The 19,401-nt window shown below is 39.5% G+C and overlaps 10 non-coding genes across 10 annotated transcripts; all 10 read right to left on the reverse strand.

The window, feature by feature from the left end:
* Positions 1-2,104: 2,104 nt before the first annotated feature.
* TRNAV-CAC (transfer RNA valine (anticodon CAC)) lies at positions 2,105-2,177 on the reverse strand. The gene has a single exon. It is a non-coding gene; the product is annotated as a tRNA-Val (tRNA).
* Positions 2,178-2,477: 300 nt separating this feature from the next.
* On the reverse strand, positions 2,478-2,549 carry TRNAP-UGG (transfer RNA proline (anticodon UGG)). The gene has a single exon. It is a non-coding gene; the product is annotated as a tRNA-Pro (tRNA).
* A 2,544-nt stretch (positions 2,550-5,093) lies between these two features.
* On the reverse strand, positions 5,094-5,165 carry TRNAP-UGG (transfer RNA proline (anticodon UGG)). Its single transcript has one exon. It is a non-coding gene; the product is annotated as a tRNA-Pro (tRNA).
* Positions 5,166-7,720: 2,555 nt separating this feature from the next.
* On the reverse strand, positions 7,721-7,792 carry TRNAP-UGG (transfer RNA proline (anticodon UGG)). Its single transcript has one exon. It is a non-coding gene; the product is annotated as a tRNA-Pro (tRNA).
* Positions 7,793-9,963: 2,171 nt separating this feature from the next.
* On the reverse strand, positions 9,964-10,036 carry TRNAV-CAC (transfer RNA valine (anticodon CAC)). Its single transcript has one exon. It is a non-coding gene; the product is annotated as a tRNA-Val (tRNA).
* Positions 10,037-10,336: 300 nt separating this feature from the next.
* On the reverse strand, positions 10,337-10,408 carry TRNAP-UGG (transfer RNA proline (anticodon UGG)). Its single transcript has one exon. It is a non-coding gene; the product is annotated as a tRNA-Pro (tRNA).
* A 2,520-nt stretch (positions 10,409-12,928) lies between these two features.
* On the reverse strand, positions 12,929-13,000 carry TRNAP-UGG (transfer RNA proline (anticodon UGG)). The gene has a single exon. It is a non-coding gene; the product is annotated as a tRNA-Pro (tRNA).
* A 2,179-nt stretch (positions 13,001-15,179) lies between these two features.
* TRNAV-CAC (transfer RNA valine (anticodon CAC)) lies at positions 15,180-15,252 on the reverse strand. The gene has a single exon. It is a non-coding gene; the product is annotated as a tRNA-Val (tRNA).
* Positions 15,253-15,552: 300 nt separating this feature from the next.
* TRNAP-UGG (transfer RNA proline (anticodon UGG)) lies at positions 15,553-15,624 on the reverse strand. The gene has a single exon. It is a non-coding gene; the product is annotated as a tRNA-Pro (tRNA).
* Positions 15,625-18,132: 2,508 nt separating this feature from the next.
* Positions 18,133-18,204, reverse strand: TRNAP-UGG (transfer RNA proline (anticodon UGG)). Its single transcript has one exon. It is a non-coding gene; the product is annotated as a tRNA-Pro (tRNA).
* Between the last annotated feature and the right edge of the window lie 1,197 nt (positions 18,205-19,401).

The raw sequence follows: 19,401 nt of genomic DNA on the forward strand, positions 1-19,401 counted from the left end.
GCTCTAAGCACGCAATGAAGATCATGCTGGGGACTTTTTCATGCTTGGTCTATGAATACACATGAAATTCAGTGTCAACTTACCCTTTCTCAAATGATATCACTATCATTTATAAGTGTCCCCTTTTATTTTGTCCCAGCATTGGACACGTCTTACAGGAAGTCAGCACTTATTTATCTATTTCTGCAGTGGCTAGACCCTAAAGAGAAAGAATAAAAAGCTGTTCATAACAACATAAGAAACACATGTTGCATTTTTTCTCAAATGCTTATTCCCTTTGTGCAAATCGGAATGCCAAGCTGAATAACTGGGTCACAGATTCTGGCTAATTATCTTTCCCTTGAATGCAAGTAGCAATAAAAACTGCCTAATGCAGGACTAAGGCATTCCTTGCAAGCCTCTAACATCATAACATAACTGAGCTGCTGGTAGCAAGCTAAGCAATACCTTCCCAAAATGAGAAGTACATGTGCTAATCCGCTCAATCAGCGCTCGATCAGGCTCGATCAGGCGAGATATAGAAAAGGTGGAAAGGGTCCAAATGGCTGTCCATTCCTTTTTAGGGTGGGTCCTTCTGACTATCATAGGATTGCTTGTACGAGTGGCCAGGGTCAGAGAAAAAACTTTCAACCCTTCTCAGTGTTCTATCCAGAAGCAGGCATTTTCTGTGCCTTTAATTTCAGGCTTTTCCCAGCAGTCTCTGTTCTGCCTATGTAAATTAACAAAAGCAGTGCTTATTCATCACTTACTCTAATGTCCTTACTGTCCAGAAAGCTCTGCCTAAGTATGCTTTTTTTCTTTTTCAGTGAAATTCTAAATGTTTTTTCTGCCCAGTCTATGGCAGTAGAATGCTGCTTATGATGCCACATTTTGTTGAATCACCAAGGTACAACTACAGAGGAATATATGAGTCTGAACGACATGGAACTCTTAGCTAACACATCACAATGCGTGATGCTTGCCAACCAAGCACTAGATTCTGGAGCGCTGATGATCAGAACATTCTGCTCCTGAAGGAAAGGAAAGACAGCTTGATGGAAAATAAAGTCTCAGTTTATATTAACGCTCTCTCTCTCCCAATATCTATCTATCTATCTATCTATCTATCTATCTATCTATCTATCTATCTATCTATCTATCTATCTATCTATCTATCTATCTATCTATCTATCTATCTATCTATCTATCTATCTATCTATCTATCTATCTATCTATCTATCTATCTATCTTTATATATGGATACCTGCGTACACATACATATAGATATGCCATGCATTCCTTTAGATTTGTTCCAACCTCTTACCATTTATTTGAGAATCCCTACTTTTCAAGTGACTGCAAATGAAGTCATTTCCGGCACTTTTTGACCGGTGCAAGGTAACAAAAACACATGCCAACTTTTAATACAAATCATTGGTCTCTTTATTAACGCGCACTGTCAAACATGGGGCTTTCACACGTCAGGTAAACATGATAACCAATACACAACAGAAGCAGATGTAGATTGCTTATCAATGCCAGGATAGAATAGTTGTGAATTGAGTAATAGAAGGGCCCCTGAATTGATACTTATTATATACAGCCTGTAAGATAGTGAAAAATGCAGGCTAGGAAAGGAGATGCAAATATCAATGTATTAGAAAAATACATAAAGAGGAGTGATTTGCTTTTATTCATTCAAGGCTAGAAAAAATCAACATACTATTGCAAGCATTCATACACCACCAAATAGAAATAAACAATTCTGACATTAAACGTAAAGGTGACGATGCATTTGTATCATCACCTTGAGAAGGGTCACCGAGGAATTGAGCCCAGGGCTTCTGCACTTAAACACCAGAAACACTCCACTAAACTAAGATGCCTGTTGGTGCCAACAATTCCCAAAGTTAATGCATGTTCTAGGTGAGCAATGAACAGAATGCAGGGCTCTTATGAAAGCGAGGTCTGTGAATCAACAGATACATCCACATGCCAATTACTTTAGTGTTTTTAAGAGAATTCACTTTCTTGGAATGAGTCTGCATGAAACCATCTTCAGGGCCTGGACAATTTCATGGCAAAACGGCACCTCTCAACATTGCAGCCAAGACAATATAACAACTGTTTCTGCCCGGTTTCGAACCGGGGACCTTTCGCGTGTGAGGCGAACGTGATAACCACTACACTACAGAAACAGATGTCTACAGTTGATTCTTCTGTGATGAAACTTCTCAAAACAGGCTATTCCAAGGGCCTCTGGTTTTAGATTTCTTTCATGCAACCTTCCCAGACAGCCCTAGCTGAACGCTTGTATATGCCATGCAAGTTCAGCATTTTTGCAAAATGCTTAAAGAGAAATGTTTCCTATTTGCTCAGGCAGGGCAAGGTTAAAAGCATGAGACTCTAGCAAATATTCATCCACTACTGCAAAGAGAAAATTGATATTGGCTTTGAAATGCATACTTCAATACTACTTTAAAAAAGCACCAATGAAAGGGCTCGTCCGGGATTTGAACCCGGGACCTCTCGCACCCAAAGCGAGAATCATACCCCTAGACCAACGAGCCTTCGAAAGGCCCGCACCTCTGAAAAGCTAATACCAGCTCTAAGCACGCAATGAAGATCATGCTGGGGACTTTTTCATGCTTGGTCTATGAATACACATGAAATTCAGTGTCAACTTACCCTTTCTCAAATGATATCACTATCATTTATAAGTGTCCCCTTTTATTTTGTCCCAGCATTGGACACGTCTTACAGGAAGTCAGCACTTATTTATCTATTTCTGCAGTGGCTAGACCCTAAAGAGAAAGAATAAAAAGCTGTTCATAACAACATAAGAAACACATGTTGCATTTTTTCTCAAATGCTTATTCCCTTTGCGCAAATCGGAATGCCAAGCTGAATAACTGGGTCACAGATTCTGGCTAATTATCTTTCCCTTGAATGCAAGTAGCAATAAAAACTGCCTAATGCAGGACTAAAGCATTCCTTGCAAGCCTCTAACATCATAACATAACTGAGCTGCTGGTAGCAAGCTAAGCAATACCTTCCCAAAATGAGAAGTACATGTGCTAATCCGCTCAATCAGCGCTCGATCAGGCGAGATATAGAAAAGGTGGAAAGGGTCCAAATGGCTGTCCCTTCCTTTTTAGGTTGGGTCCTTCTGACTATCATAGGATTGCTTGTACGAGTGGCCAGGGTCAGAGAAAAAACTTTCAACCCTTCTCAGTGTTCTATCCAGAAGCAGGCATTTTCTGTGCCTTTAATTTCAGGCTTTTCCCAGCAGTCTCTGTTCTGCCTATGTAAATTAACAAAAGCAGTGCTTATTCATCACTTACTCTAATGTCCTTACTGTCCAGAAAGCTCTGCCTAAGTATGCTTTTTTTCTTTTTCAGTGAAATTCTAAATGTTTTTTCTGCCCAGTCTATGGCAGTAGAATGCTGCTTATGATGCCACATTTTGTTGAATCACCAAGGTACAACTACAGGTGAATATATGAGTCTGAACGACATGGAACTCTTAGCTAACACATCACAATGTGTGATGCTTGCCAACCAAGCACTAGATTTTGGAGCGCTGATGATCAGAACATTCTGCTCCTGAAGGAAAGGAAAGACAGCTTGATGGAAAATAAAGTCTCAGTTTATATTAACGCTCTCTCTCTCCCACTATCTATCTATCTATCTATCTATCTATCTATCTATCTATCTATCTATCTATCTATCTATCTATCTATCTATCTATCTATCTATCTATCTATCTATCTATCTATCTATCTATCTATCTATCTATCTATCTATCTATCTATCTATCTATCTATCTATCTATATCTATCTATCTATCTATCTATCTATCTATCTTTATATATGGATACCTGCGTACACATACATATAGATATGCCATGCATTCCTTTAGATTTGTTCCAACCTCTTACCATTTATTTGAGAATCCCTACTTTTCAAGTGACTGCAAATGAAGTCATTTCCGGCACTTTTTGGCCGGTGCAAGGTAACAAAAACACATGACAACTTTTAATAAAAATCATTGGTCTCTTTATTAACGCGCACTGTCAAACATGGGGCTTTCACACGTCAGGTAAACATGATAACCAATATACAACAGAAGCAGATGTAGATTGCTTATCAATGCCGGGATAGAACAGTTGTGAATTGAGTAGAAGAAGGGCCCCTGAATTGATACTTATTATATACAGCCTGTAAGATAGTGAAAAATGCAGGCTAGGAAAGGAGATGCAAATATCAATGTATTAGAAAAATACATAAAGAGGAGTGATTTGCTTTTATTCATTCAAGGCTAGAAAAAATCAACATACTATTGCAAGCATTCATACACCACCAAATAGAAATAAACAATTCTGACATTAAACGTAAAGGTGACGATGCATTTGTATCATCACCTTGAGAAGGGTCACCGAGGAATTGAGCCCAGGGCTTCTGCACTTAAACACCAGAAACACTCCACTAAACTAAGATGCCTGTTGGTGCCAACAATTCCCAAAGTTAATGCATGTTCTAGGTGAGCAATGAACAGAATGCAGGGCTCTTTTCAAAGCGAGGTCTGTGAATCAACAGATACATCCACATGCCAATTACTTTAGTGTTTTTAGGAGAATTCACTTTCTTGGAACGAGTCTGCATGAAACCATCTTCAGGGCCTGGACAATTTCATGGCAAAACGGCACCTCTCAACATTGCAGCCAAGACAATATAACAACTGTTTCTGCCCGGTTTCGAACCGGGGACCTTTCGCGTGTGAGGCAAACGTGATAACCACTACAATACAGAAACAGATGTCTACAGTTGATTCTTCTGTGATGAAACTTCTCAAAACAGGCTATTCCAAGGGCCTCTGGTTTTAGATTTCTTTCATGCAACCTTCCCAGACAGCCCTAGCTGAACGCTTGTATATGCCATGCAAGTTCAGCATTTTTGCAAAATGCTTAAAGAGAAATGTTTCCTATTTGCTCAGGCAGGGCAAGGTTAAAAGCATGAGACTCTAGCAAATATTCATCCACTACTGCAAAGAGAAAATTGATATTGGCTTTGAAATGCATAATTCAATACTACTTTAAAAAAGCACCAATGAAAGGGCTCGTCCGGGATTTGAACCCGGGACCTCTCGCACCCAAAGCGAGAATCATACCCCTAGACCAACGAGCCTTCGAAAGACCCTCACCTCTGAAAAGCTAATACCAGCTCTAAGCACGCAATGAAGATCATGCTGGGGACTTTTTCATGCTTGGTCTGTGAATACACATGAAATTCAGTGTCAACTTACCCTTTCTCAAATGATATCACTATCATTTATAAGTGTCCCCTTTTATTTTGTCCCAGCATTGGACACGTCTTACAGGAAGTCAGCACTTATTTATCTATTTCTGCAGTGGCTAGACCCTAAAGAGAAAGAATAAAAAGCTGTTCATAACAACATAAGAAACGCATGTTGCATTTTTTCTCAAATGCTTATTCCCTTTGTGCAAATCGGAATGCCAAGCTGAATAACTGGGTCACAGATTCTGGCTAATTATCTTTCCCTTGAATGCAAGTAGCAATAAAAACTGCCTAATGCAGGACTAGAGCATTCCTTGCAAGCCTCTAACATCATAACATAACTGAGCTGCTGGTAGCAAGCTAAGCAATACCTTCCCAAAATGAGAAGTACATGTGCTAATCCGCTCAATCAGCGCTCGATCAGGCGAGATCAGGCGAGATATAGAAAAGGTGGAAAGGGTCCAAATGGCTGTCCCTTCCTTTTTAGGGTGGGTCCTTCTGACTATCATAGGATTGCTTGTAAGAGTGGCCAGGGTCAGAAAAAAACTTTCAACCCTTCTCAGTGTTCTATCCAGAAGCAGGCATTTTCTGTGCCTTTAATTTCAGGCTTTTCCCAGCAGTCTCTGTTCTGCCTATGTAAATTAACAAAAGCAGTGCTTATTCATCACTTACTCTAATGGTCTTACTGTCCAGAAAGCTCTGCCTAAGTATGCTTTTTTTCTTTTTCAGTGAAATTCTAAATGTTTTTTCCGCCCAGTCTATGGCAGTAGAATGCTGCTTATGATGCCACATTTTGTTGAATCCCCAAGGTACAACTACAGAGGAATATATGAGTCTGAACGACATGGAACTCTTAGCTAACACATCACAATGTGTGATGCTTGCCAATCAAGCACTAGATTCTGGAGCGCTGATGATCAGAACATTCTGCTCCTGAAGGAAAGGAAAGACAGCTTGATGGAAAATAAAGTCTCAGTTTATATTAACGCTCTCTCTCTCCCAATATCTATCTATCTATCTATCTATCTATCTATCTATCTATCTATCTATCTATCTATCTATCTATCTATCTATCTATCTATCTATCTATCTATCTATCTATCTATCTATCTATCTATCTATCTATCTATCTATCTATCTATCTATCTATCTATCTATCTATCTATCTATCTATCTATCTATCTATCTATCTATCTTTATATATGGATACCTGCGTACACATACATATAGATATGCCATGCATTCCTTTAGATTTGTTCCAACCTCTTACCATTTATTTGAGAATCCCTACTTTTCAAGTGACTGCAAATGAAGTCATTTCCGGCACTTTTTGGCCGGTGCAAGGTAACAAAAACACATGACAACTTTTAATGAAAATCATTGGTCTCTTTATTAACGCGCACTGTCAAACATGGGGCTTTCACACGTCAGGTAAACATGATAACCAATATACAACAAAAGCAGATGTAGATTGCTTATCAATGCCGGGATAGAACAGTTGTGAATTGAGTAGAAGAAGGGCCCCTGAATTGATACTTATTATATACAGCCTGTAAGATAGTGAAAAATGCAGGCTAGGAAAGGAGATGCAAATATCAATGTATTAGAAAAATACATAAAGAGGAGTGATTTGCTTATATTCATTCAAGGCTAGAAAAAATCAACATACTATTGCAAGCATTCATACACCACCAAATCGAAATAAACAATTCTGACATTAAACGTAAAGGTGACGATGCATTTGTATCATCACCTTGAGAAGGGTCACCGAGGAATTGAGCCCAGGGCTTCTGCACTTAAACACCAGAAACACTCCACTAAACTAAGATGCCTGTTGGTGCCAACAATTCCCAAAGTTAATGCATGTTCTAGGTGAGCAATGAACAGAATGCAGGGCTCTTTTCAAAGCGAGGTCTGTGAATCAACAGATACATCCACATGCCAATTACTTTAGTGTTTTTAAGAGAATTCACTTTCTTGGAACGAGTCTGCATGAAACCATCTTCAGGGCCTGGACAATTTCATGGCAAAACGGCACCTCTCAACATTGCAGCCAAGACAATATAACAACTGTTTCTGCCCAGTTTCGAACCGGGGACCTTTCGCGTGTGAGGCAAACGTGATAACCACTACACTACAGAAACAGATGTCTACAGTTGATTCTTCTGTGATGAAACTTCTCAAAACAGGCTATTCCAAGGGCCTCTGGTTTTAGATTTCTTTCATGCAACCTTCCCAGACAGCCCTAGCTGAACGCTTGTATATGCCATGCAAGTTCAGCATTTTTGCAAAATGCTTAAAGAGAAATGTTTCCTATTTGCTCAGGCAGGGCAAGGTTAAAAGCATGAGACTCTAGCAAATATTCATCCACTACTGCAAAGAGAAAATTGATATTGGCTTTGAAATGCATACTTCAATACTACTTTAAAAAAGCACCAATGAAAGGGCTCATCCGGGATTTGAACCCGGGACCTCTCGCACCCAAAGCGAGAATCATACCCCTAGACCAACGAGCCTTCGAAAGACCCGCACCTCTGAAAAGCTAATACCAGCTCTAAGCACGCAATGAAGATCATGCTGGGGACTTTTTCATGCTTGGTCTGTGAATACACATGAAATTCAGTGTCAACTTACCCTTTCTCAAATGATATCACTATCATTTATAAGTGTCCCCTTTTATTTTGTCCCAGCATTGGACACGTCTTACAGGAAGTCAGCACTTATTTATCTATTTCTGCAGTGGCTAGACCCTAAAGAGAAAGAATAAAAAGCTGTTCATAACAACATAAGAAACACATGTTGCATTTTTTCTCAAATGCTTATTCCCTTTGTGCAAATCGGAATGCCAAGCTGAATAACTGGGTCACAGATTCTGGCTAATTATCTTTCCCTTGAATGCAAGTAGCAATAAAAACTGCCTAATGCAGGACTAGAGCATTCCTTGCAAGCCTCTAACATCATAACATAACTGAGCTGCTGGTAGCAAGCTAAGCAATACCTTCCCAAAATGAAAAGTACATGTGCTAATTCGCTCAATCAGCGCTCGATCAGGCTCGATCAGGCGAGATATAGAAAAGGTGGAAAGGGTCCAAATGGCTGTCCCTTCCTTTTTAGGGTGGGTCCTTCTGACTATCATAGGATTGCTTGTACGAGTGGCCAGGGTCAGAGAAAAAACTTTCAACCCTTCTCAGTGTTCTATCCAGAAGCAGGCATTTTCTGTGCCTTTAATTTCAGGCTTTTCCCAGCAGTCTCTGTTCTGCCTATGTAAATTAACAAAAGCAGTGCTTATTCATCACTTACTCTAATGTCCTTACTGTCCAGAAAGCTCTGCCTAAGTATGCTTTTTTTCTTTTTCAGTGAAATTCTAAATGTTTTTTCTGCCCAGTCTATGGCAGTAGAATGCTGCTTATGATGCCACATTTTGTTGAATCACCAAGGTACAACTACAGGTGAATATATGAGTCTGAACGACATGGAACTCTTAGCTAACACATCACAATGTGTGATGCTTGCCAACCAAGCACTAGATTTTGGAGCGCTGATGATCAGAACATTCTGCTCCTGAAGGAAAGGAAAGACAGCTTGATGGAAAATAAAGTCTCAGTTTATATTAACGCTCTCTCTCTCCCAATATCTATCTATCTATCTATCTATCTATCTATCTATCTATCTATCTATCTATCTATCTATCTATCTATCTATCTATCTATCTATCTATCTATCTATCTATCTATCTATCTATCTATCTATCTATCTATCTATCTATCTATCTATCTATCTATCTATCTATCTATCTATCTATCTATCTATCTTTATATATGGATACCTGCGTACACATACATATAGATATGCCATGCATTCCTTTAGATTTGTTCCAACCTCTTACCATTTATTTGAGAATCCCTACTTTTCAAGTGACTGCAAATGAAGTCATTTCCGGCACTTTTTGGCCGGTGCAAGGTAACAAAAACACATGACAACTTTTAATAAAAATCATTGGTCTCTTTATTAACGCGCACTGTCAAACATGGGGCTTTCACACGTCAGGTAAACATGATAACCAATATACAACAGAAGCAGATGTAGATTGCTTATCAATGCCGGGATAGAACAGTTGTGAATTGAGTAGAAGAAGGGCCCCTGAATTGATACTTATTATATACAGCCTGTAAGATAGTGAAAAATGCAGGCTAGGAAAGGAGATGCAAATATCAATGTATTAGAAAAATACATAAAGAGGAGTGATTTGCTTTTATTCATTCAAGGCTAGAAAAAATCAACATACTATTGCAAGCATTCATACACCACCAAATAGAAATAAACAATTCTGACATTAAACGTAAAGGTGACGATGCATTTGTATCATCACCTTGAGAAGGGTCACCGAGGAATTGAGCCCAGGGCTTCTGCACTTAAACACCAGAAACACTCCACTAAACTAAGATGCCTGTTGGTGCCAACAATTCCCAAAGTTAATGCATGTTCTAGGTGAGCAATGAACAGAATGCAGGGCTCTTTTCAAAGCGAGGTCTGTGAATCAACAGATACATCCACATGCCAATTACTTTAGTGTTTTTAAGAGAATTCACTTTCTTGGAACGAGTCTGCATGAAACCATCTTCAGGGCCTGGACAATTTCATGGCAAAACGGCACCTCTCAACATTGCAGCCAAGACAATATAACAACTGTTTCTGCCCGGTTTCGAACCGGGGACCTTTCGCGTGTGAGGCAAACGTGATAACCACTACACTACAGAAACAGATGTCTACAGTTGATTCTTCTGTGATGAAACTTCTCAAAACAGGCTATTCCAAGGGCCTCTGGTTTTAGATTTCTTTCATGCAACCTTCCCAGACAGCCCTAGCTGAACGCTTGTATATGCCATGCAAGTTCAGCATTTTTGCAAAATGCTTAAAGAGAAATGTTTCCTATTTGCTCAGGCAGGGCAAGGTTAAAAGCATGAGACTCTAGCAAATATTCATCCACTACTGCAAAGAGAAAATTGATATTGGCTTTGAAATGCATACTTCAATACTACTTTAAAAAAGCACCAATGAAAGGGCTCGTCCGGGATTTGAACCCGGGACCTCTCGCACCCAAAGCGAGAATCATACCCCTAGACCAACGAGCCTTCGAAAGGCCTGCACCTCTGAAAAGCTAATACCAGCTCTAAGCACGCAATGAAGATCATGCTGGGGACTTTTTCATGCTTGGTCTGTGAATACACATGAAATTCAGTGTCAACTTACCCTTTCTCAAATGATATCACTATCATTTATAAGTGTCCCCTTTTATTTTGTCCCAGCATTGGACACGTCTTACAGGAAGTCAGCACTTATTTATCTATTTCTGCAGTGGCTAGACCCTAAAGAGAAAGAATAAAAAGCTGTTCATAACAACATAAGAAACACATGTTGCATTTTTTCTCAAATGCTTATTCCCTTTGTGCAAATCGGAATGCCAAGCTGAATAACTGGGTCACAGATTCTGGCTAATTATCTTTCCCTTGAATGCAAGTAGCAATAAAAACAGCCTAATGCAGGACTAAAGCATTCCTTGCAAGCCTCTAACATCATAACATAACTGAGCTGCTGGTAGCAAGCTAAGCAATACCTTCCCAAAATGAAAAGTACATGTGCTAATTCGCTCAATCAGCGCTCGATCAGGCTCGATCAGGCGAGATATAGAAAAGGTGGAAAGGGTCCAAATGGCTGTCCCTTCCTTTTTAGGGTGGGTCCTTCTGACTATCATAGGATTGCTTGTACGAGTGGCCAGGGTCAGAGAAAAAACTTTCAACCCTTCTCAGTGTTCTATCCAGAAGCAGGCATTTTCTGTGCCTTTAATTTCAGGCTTTTCCCAGCAGTCTCTGTTCTGCCTATGTAAATTAACAAAAGCAGTGCTTATTCATCACTTACTCTAATGTCCTTACTGTCCAGAAAGCTCTGCCTAAGTATGCTTTTTTTCTTTTTCAGTGAAATTCTAAATGTTTTTTCTGCCCAGTCTATGGCAGTAGAATGCTGCTTATGATGCCACATTTTGTTGAATCACCAAGGTACAACTACAGAGGAATATATGAGTCTGAACGACATGGAACTCTTAGCTAACACATCACAATGTGTGATGCTTGCCAACCAAGCACTAGATTCTGGAGCGCTGATGATCAGAACATTCTGCTCCTGAAGGAAAGGAAAGACAGCTTGATGGAAAATAAAGTCTCAGTTTATATTAACGCTCTCTCTCTCCCAATATCTATCTATCTATCTATCTATCTATCTATCTATCTATCTATCTATCTATCTATCTATCTATCTATCTATCTATCTATCTATCTATCTATCTATCTATCTATCTATCTATCTATCTATCTATCTATCTATCTATCTATCTATCTATCTATCTATCTTTATATATGGATACCTGCGTACACATACATATAGATATGCCATGCATTCCTTTAGATTTGTTCCAACCTCTTACCATTTATTTGAGAATCCCTACTTTTCAAGTGACTGCAAATGAAGTCATTTCCGGCACTTTTTGGCCGGTGCAAGGTAACAAAAACACATGACAACTTTTAATAAAAATCATTGGTCTCTTTATTAACGCGCACTGTCAAACATGGGGCTTTCACACGTCAGGTAAACATGATAACCAATATACAACAGAAGCAGATGTAGATTGCTTATCAATGCCGGGATAGAACAGTTGTGAATTGAGTAGAAGAAGGGCCCCTGAATTGATACTTATTATATACAGCCTGTAAGATAGTGAAAAATGCAGGCTAGGAAAGGAGATGCAAATATCAATGTATTAGAAAAATACATAAAGAGGAGTGATTTGCTTTTATTCATTCAAGGCTAGAAAAAATCAACATACTATTGCAAGCATTCATACACCACCAAATAGAAATAAACAATTCTGACATTAAACGTAAAGGTGACGATGCATTTGTATCATCACCTTGAGAAGGGTCACCGAGGAATTGAGCCCAGGGCTTCTGCACTTAAACACCAGAAACACTCCACTAAACTAAGATGCCTGTTGGAGCCAACAATTCCCAAAGTTAATGCATGTTCTAGGTGAGCAATGAACAGAATGCAGGGCTCTTTTCAAAGCGAGGTCTGTGAATCAACAGATACATCCACATGCCAATTACTTTAGTGTTTTTAAGAGAATTCACTTTCTTGGAACGAGTCTGCATGAAACCATCTTCAGGGCCTGGACAATTTCATGGCAAAACGGCACCTCTCAACATTGCAGCCAAGACAATATAACAACTGTTTCTGCCCGGTTTCGAACCGGGGACTTTTCGCGTGTGAGGCAAACGTGATAACCACTACACTACAGAAACAGATGTCTACAGTTGATTCTTCTGTGATGAAACTTCTCAAAATAGGCTATTCCAAGGGCCTCTGGTTTTAGATTTCTTTCATGCAACCTTCCCAGACAGCCCTAACTGAACGCTTGTATATGCCATGCAAGTTCAGCATTTTTGCAAAATGCTTAAAGAGAAATGTTTCCTATTTGCTCAGGCAGGGCAAGGTTAAAAGCATGAGACTCTAGCAAATATTCATCCACTACTGCAAAGAGAAAATTGATATTGGCGTTGAAATGCATACTTCAATACTACTTTAAAAAAGCACCAATGAAAGGGCTCGTCCGGGATTTGAACCCGGGACCTCTCGCACCCAAAGCGAGAATCATACCCCTAGACCAACGAGCCTTCGAAAGGCCTGCACCTCTGAAAAGCTAATACCAGCTCTAAGCACGCAATGAAGATCATGCTGGGGACTTTTTCATGCTTGGTCTGTGAATACACATGAAATTCAGTGTCAACTTACCCTTTCTCAAATGATATCACTATCATTTATAAGTGTCCCCTTTTATTTTGTCCCAGCATTGGACACGTCTTACAGGAAGTCAGCACTTATTTATCTATTTCTGCAGTGGCTAGACCCTAAAGAGAAAGAATAAAAAGCTGTTCATAACAACATAAGAAACACATGTTGCATTTTTTCTCAAATGCTTATTCCCTTTGTGCAAATCGGAATGCCAAGCTGAATAACTGGGTCACAGATTCTGGCTAATTATCTTTCCCTTGAATGCAAGTAGCAATAAAAACTGCCTAATGCAGGACTAAGGCATTCCTTGCAAGCCTCTAACATCATAACATAACTGAGCTGCTGGTAGCAAGCTAAGCAATACCTTCCCAAAATGAGAAGTACATGTGCTAATCCGCTCAATCAGCGCTCGATCAGGCTCGATCAGGCGAGATATAGAAAAGGTGGAAAGGGTCCAAATGGCTGTCCATTCCTTTTTAGGGTGGGTCCTTCTGACTATCATAGGATTGCTTGTACGAGTGGCCAGGGTCAGAGAAAAAACTTTCAACCCTTCTCAGTGTTCTATCCAGAAGCAGGCATTTTCTGTGCCTTTAATTTCAGGCTTTTCCCAGCAGTCTCTGTTCTGCCTATGTAAATTAACAAAAGCAGTGCTTATTCATCACTTACTCTAATGTCCTTACTGTCCAGAAAGCTCTGCCTAAGTATGCTTTTTTTCTTTTTCAGTGAAATTCTAAATGTTTTTTCTGCCCAGTCTATGGCAGTAGAATGCTGCTTATGATGCCACATTTTGTTGAATCACCAAGGTACAACTACAGAGGAATATATGAGTCTGAACGACATGGAACTCTTAGCTAACACATCACAATGCGTGATGCTTGCCAACCAAGCACTAGATTCTGGAGCGCTGATGATCAGAACATTCTGCTCCTGAAGGAAAGGAAAGACAGCTTGATGGAAAATAAAGTCTCAGTTTATATTAACGCTCTCTCTCAATATCTATCTATCTATCTATCTATCTATCTATCTATCTATCTATCTATCTATCTATCTATCTATCTATCTATCTATCTATCTATCTATCTATCTATCTATCTATCTATCTATCTATCTATCTATCTATCTATCTATCTATCTATCTATCTATTTATCTATCTATCTATCTATCTATCTATCTATCTATCTATCTTTATATATGGATACCTGCGTACACATACATATAGATATGCCATGCATTCCTTTAGATTTGTTCCAACCTCTTACCATTTATTTGAGAATCCCTACTTTTCAAGTGACTGCAAATGAAGTCATTTCCGGCACTTTTTGGCCGGTGCAAGGTAACAAAAACACATGCCAACTTTTAATACAAATCATTGGTCTCTTTATTAACGCGCACTGTCAAACATGGGGCTTTCACACGTCAGGTAAACATGATAACCAATACACAACAGAAGCAGATGTAGATTGCTTATCAATGCCAGGATAGAATAGTTGTGAATTGAGTAATAGAAGGGCCCCTGAATTGATACTTATTATATACAGCCTGTAAGATAGTGAAAAATGCAGGCTAGGAAAGGAGATGCAAATATCAATGTATTAGAAAAATACATAAAGAGGAGTGATTTGCTTTTATTCATTCAAGGCTAGAAAAAATCAACATACTATTGCAAGCATTCATACACCACCAAATAGAAATAAACAATTCTGACATTAAACGTAAAGGTGACGATGCATTTGTATCATCACCTTGAGAAGGGTCACCGAGGAATTGAGCCCAGGGCTTCTGCACTTAAACACCAGAAACACTCCACTAAACTAAGATGCCTGTTGGTGCCAACAATTCCCAAAGTTAATGCATGTTCTAGGTGAGCAATGAACAGAATGCAGGGCTCTTATGAAAGCGAGGTCTGTGAATCAACAGATACATCCACATGCCAATTACTTTAGTGTTTTTAAGAGAATTCACTTTCTTGGAATGAGTCTGCATGAAACCATCTTCAGGGCCTGGACAATTTCATGGCAAAACGGCACCTCTCAACATTGCAGCCAAGACAATATAACAACTGTTTCTGCCCGGTTTCGAACCGGGGACCTTTCGCGTGTGAGGCGAACGTGATAACCACTACACTACAGAAACAGATGTCTACAGTTGATTCTTCTGTGATGAAACTTCTCAAAACAGGCTATTCCAAGGGCCTCTGGTTTTAGATTTCTTTCATGCAACCTTCCCAGACAGCCCTAGCTGAACGCTTGTATATGCCATGCAAGTTCAGCATTTTTGCAAAATGCTTAAAGAGAAATGTTTCCTATTTGCTCAGGCAGGGCAAGGTTAAAAGCATGAGACTCTAGCAAATATTCATCCACTACTGCAAAGAGAAAATTGATATTGGCTTTGAAATGCATACTTCAATACTACTTTAAAAAAGCACCAATGAAAGGGCTCGTCCGGGATTTGAACCCGGGACCTCTCGCACCCAAAGCGAGAATCATACCCCTAGACCAACGAGCCTTCGAAAGGCCCGCACCTCTGAAAAGCTAATACCAGCTCTAAGCATGCAATGAAGATCATGCTGGGGACTTTTTCATGCTTGGTCTATGAATACACATGAAATTCAGTGTCAACTTACCCTTTCTCAAATGATATCACTATCATTTATAAGTGTCCCCTTTTATTTTGTCCCAGCATTGGACACGTCTTACAGGAAGTCAGCACTTATTTATCTATTTCTGCAGTGGCTAGACCCTAAAGAGAAAGAATAAAAAGCTGTTCATAACAACATAAGAAACACATGTTGCATTTTTTCTCAAATGCTTATTCCCTTTGTGCAAATCGGAATGCCAAGCTGAATAACTGGGCCACAGATTCTGGCTAATTATCTTTCCCTTGAATGCAAGTAGCAATAAAAACTGCCTAATGCAGGACTAAAGCATTCCTTGCAAGCCTCTAACATCATAACATAACTGAGCTGCTGGTAGCAAGCTAAGCAATACCTTCCAAAAATGAGAAGTACATGTGCTAATCCGCTCAATCAGCGCTCGATCAGGCTCGATCAGGCGAGATATAGAAAAGGTGGAAAGGGTCCAAATGGCTGTCCCTTCCTTTTTAGGGTGGGTCCTTCTGACTATCATAGGATTGCTTGTACGAGTGGCCAGGGTCAGAGAAAAAACTTTCAACCCTTCTCAGTGTTCTATCCAGAAGCAGGCATTTTCTGTGCCTTTAATTTCAGGCTTTTCCCAGCAGTCTCTGTTCTGCCTATGTAAATTAACAAAAGCAGTGCTTATTCATCACTTACTCTAATGTCCTTACTGTCCAGAAAGCTCTGCCTAAGTATGCTTTTTTTCTTTTTCAGTGAAATTCTAAATGTTTTTTCTGCCCAGTCTATGGCAGTAGAATGCTGCTTATGATGCCACATTTTGTTGAATCACCAAGGTACAACTACAGAGGAATATATGAGTCTGAACGACATGGAACTCTTAGCTAACACATCACAATGTGTGATGCTTGCCAACCAAGCACTAGATTCTGGAGCGCTGATGATCAGAACATTCTGCTCCTGAAGGAAAGGAAAGACAGCTTGATGGAAAATAAAGTCTCAGTTTATATTAACGCTCTCTCTCTCCCAATATCTATCTATCTATCTATCTATCTATCTATCTATCTATCTATCTATCTATCTATCTATCTATCTATCTATCTATCTATCTATCTATCTATCTATCTATCTATCTATCTATCTATCTATCTATCTATCTATCTATCTATCTATCTTTATATATGGATACCTGCGTACACATACATATAGATATGCCATGCATTCCTTTAGATTTGTTCCAACCTCTTACCATTTATTTGAGAATCCCTACTTTTCAAGTGACTGCAAATGAAGTCATTTCCGGCACTTTTTGGCCGGTGCAAGGTAACAAAAACACATGACAACTTTTAATAAAAATCATTGGTCTCTTTATTAACGCGCACTGTCAAACATGGGGCTTTCACACGTCAGGTAAACATGATAACCAATATACAACAGAAGCAGATGTAGATTGCTTATCAATGCCGGGATAGAACAGTTGTGAATTGAGTAGAAGAAGGGCCCCTGAATTGATACTTATTATATACAGCCTGTAAGATAGTGAAAAATGCAGGCTAGGAAAGGAGATGCAAATATCAATGTATTAGAAAAATACATAAAGAGGAGTGATTTGCTTTTATTCATTCAAGGCTAGAAAAAATCAACATACTATTGCAAGCATTCATACACCACCAAATAGAAATAAACAATTCTGACATTAAACGTAAAGGTGACGATGCATTTGTATCATCACCTTGAGAAGGGTCACCGAGGAATTGAGCCCAGGGCTTCTGCACTTAAACACCAGAAACACTCCACTAAACTAAGATGCCTGTTGGAGCCAACAATTCCCAAAGTTAATGCATGTTCTAGGTGAGCAATGAACAGAATGCAGGGCTCTTTTCAAAGCGAGGTCTGTGAATCAACAGATACATCCACATGCCAATTACTTTAGTGTTTTTAAGAGAATTCACTTTCTTGGAACGAGTCTGCATGAAACCATCTTCAGGGCCTGGACAATTTCATGGCAAAACGGCACCTCTCAACATTGCAGCCAAGACAATATAACAACTGTTTCTGCCCGGTTTCGAACCGGGGACTTTTCGCGTGTGAGGCAAACGTGATAACCACTACACTACAGAAACAGATGTCTACAGTTGATTCTTCTGTGATGAAACTTCTCAAAACAGGCTATTCCAAGGGCCTCTGGTTTTAGATTTCTTTCATGCAACCTTCCCAGACAGCCCTAACTGAACGCTTGTATATGCCATGCAAGTTCAGCATTTTTGCAAAATGCTTAAAGAGAAATGTTTCCTAGTTGCTCAGGCAGGGCAAGGTTAAAAGCATGAGACTCTAGCAAATATTCATCCACTACTGCAAAGAGAAAATTGATATTGGCGTTGAAATGCATACTTCAATACTACTTTAAAAAAGCACCAATGAAAGGGCTCGTCCGGGATTTGAACCCGGGACCTCTCGCACCCAAAGCGAGAATCATACCCCTAGACCAACGAGCCTTCGAAAGGCCCGCACCTCTGAAAAGCTAATACCAGCTCTAAGCACGCAATGAAGATCATGCTGGGGACTTTTTCATGCTTGGTCTGTGAATACACATGAAATTCAGTGTCAACTTACCCTTTCTCAAATGATATCACTATCATTTATAAGTGTCCCCTTTTATTTTGTCCCAGCATTGGACACGTCTTACAGGAAGTCAGCACTTATTTATCTATTTCTGCAGTGGCTAGACCCTAAAGAGAAAGAATAAAAAGCTGTTCATAACAACATAAGAAACACATGTTGCATTTTTTCTCAAATGCTTATTCCCTTTGTGCAAATCGGAATGCCAAGCTGAATAACTGGGTCACAGATTCTGGCTAATTATCTTTCCCTTGAATGCAAGTAGCAATAAAAACTGCCTAATGCAGGACTAAGGCATTCCTTGCAAGCCTCTAACATCATAACATAACTGAGCTGCTGGTAGCAAGCTAAGCAATACCTTCCCAAAATGAGAAGTACATGTGCTAATCCGCTCAATCAGCGCTCGATCAGGCTCGATCAGGCGAGATATAGAAAAGGTGGAAAGGGTCCAAATGGCTGTCCATTCCTTTTTAGGGTGGGTCCTTCTGACTATCATAGGATTGCTTGTACGAGTGGCCAGGGTCAGAGAAAAAACTTTCAACCCTTCTCAGTGTTCTATCCAGAAGCAGGCATTTTCTGTGCCTTTAATTTCAGGCTTTTCCCAGCAGTCTCTGTTCTGCCTATGTAAATTAACAAAAGCAGTGCTTATTCATCACTTACTCTAATGTCCTTACTGTCCAGAAAGCTCTGCCTAAGTATGCTTTTTTTCTTTTTCAGTGAAATTCTAAATGTTTTTTCTGCCCAGTCTATGGCAGTAGAATGCTGCTTATGATGCCACATTTTGTTGAATCACCAAGGTACAACTACAGAGGAATATATGAGTCTGAACGACATGGAACTCTTAGCTAACACATCACAATGCGTGATGCTTGCCAACCAAGCACTAGATTCTGGAGCGCTGATGATCAGAACATTCTGCTCCTGAAGGAAAGGAAAGACAGCTTGATGGAAAATAAAGTCTCAGTTTATATTAACGCTCTCTCTCTCCCAATATCTATCTATCTATCTATCTATCTATCTATCTATCTATCTATCTATCTATCTATCTATCTATCTATCTATCTATCTATCTA

Source organism: Lissotriton vulgaris, unplaced genomic scaffold (genome assembly GCF_964263255.1).
Source record: "Lissotriton vulgaris unplaced genomic scaffold, aLisVul1.2 SCAFFOLD_1851, whole genome shotgun sequence".
NCBI classification, from domain to species: Eukaryota; Metazoa; Chordata; class Amphibia; order Caudata; family Salamandridae; genus Lissotriton; species Lissotriton vulgaris.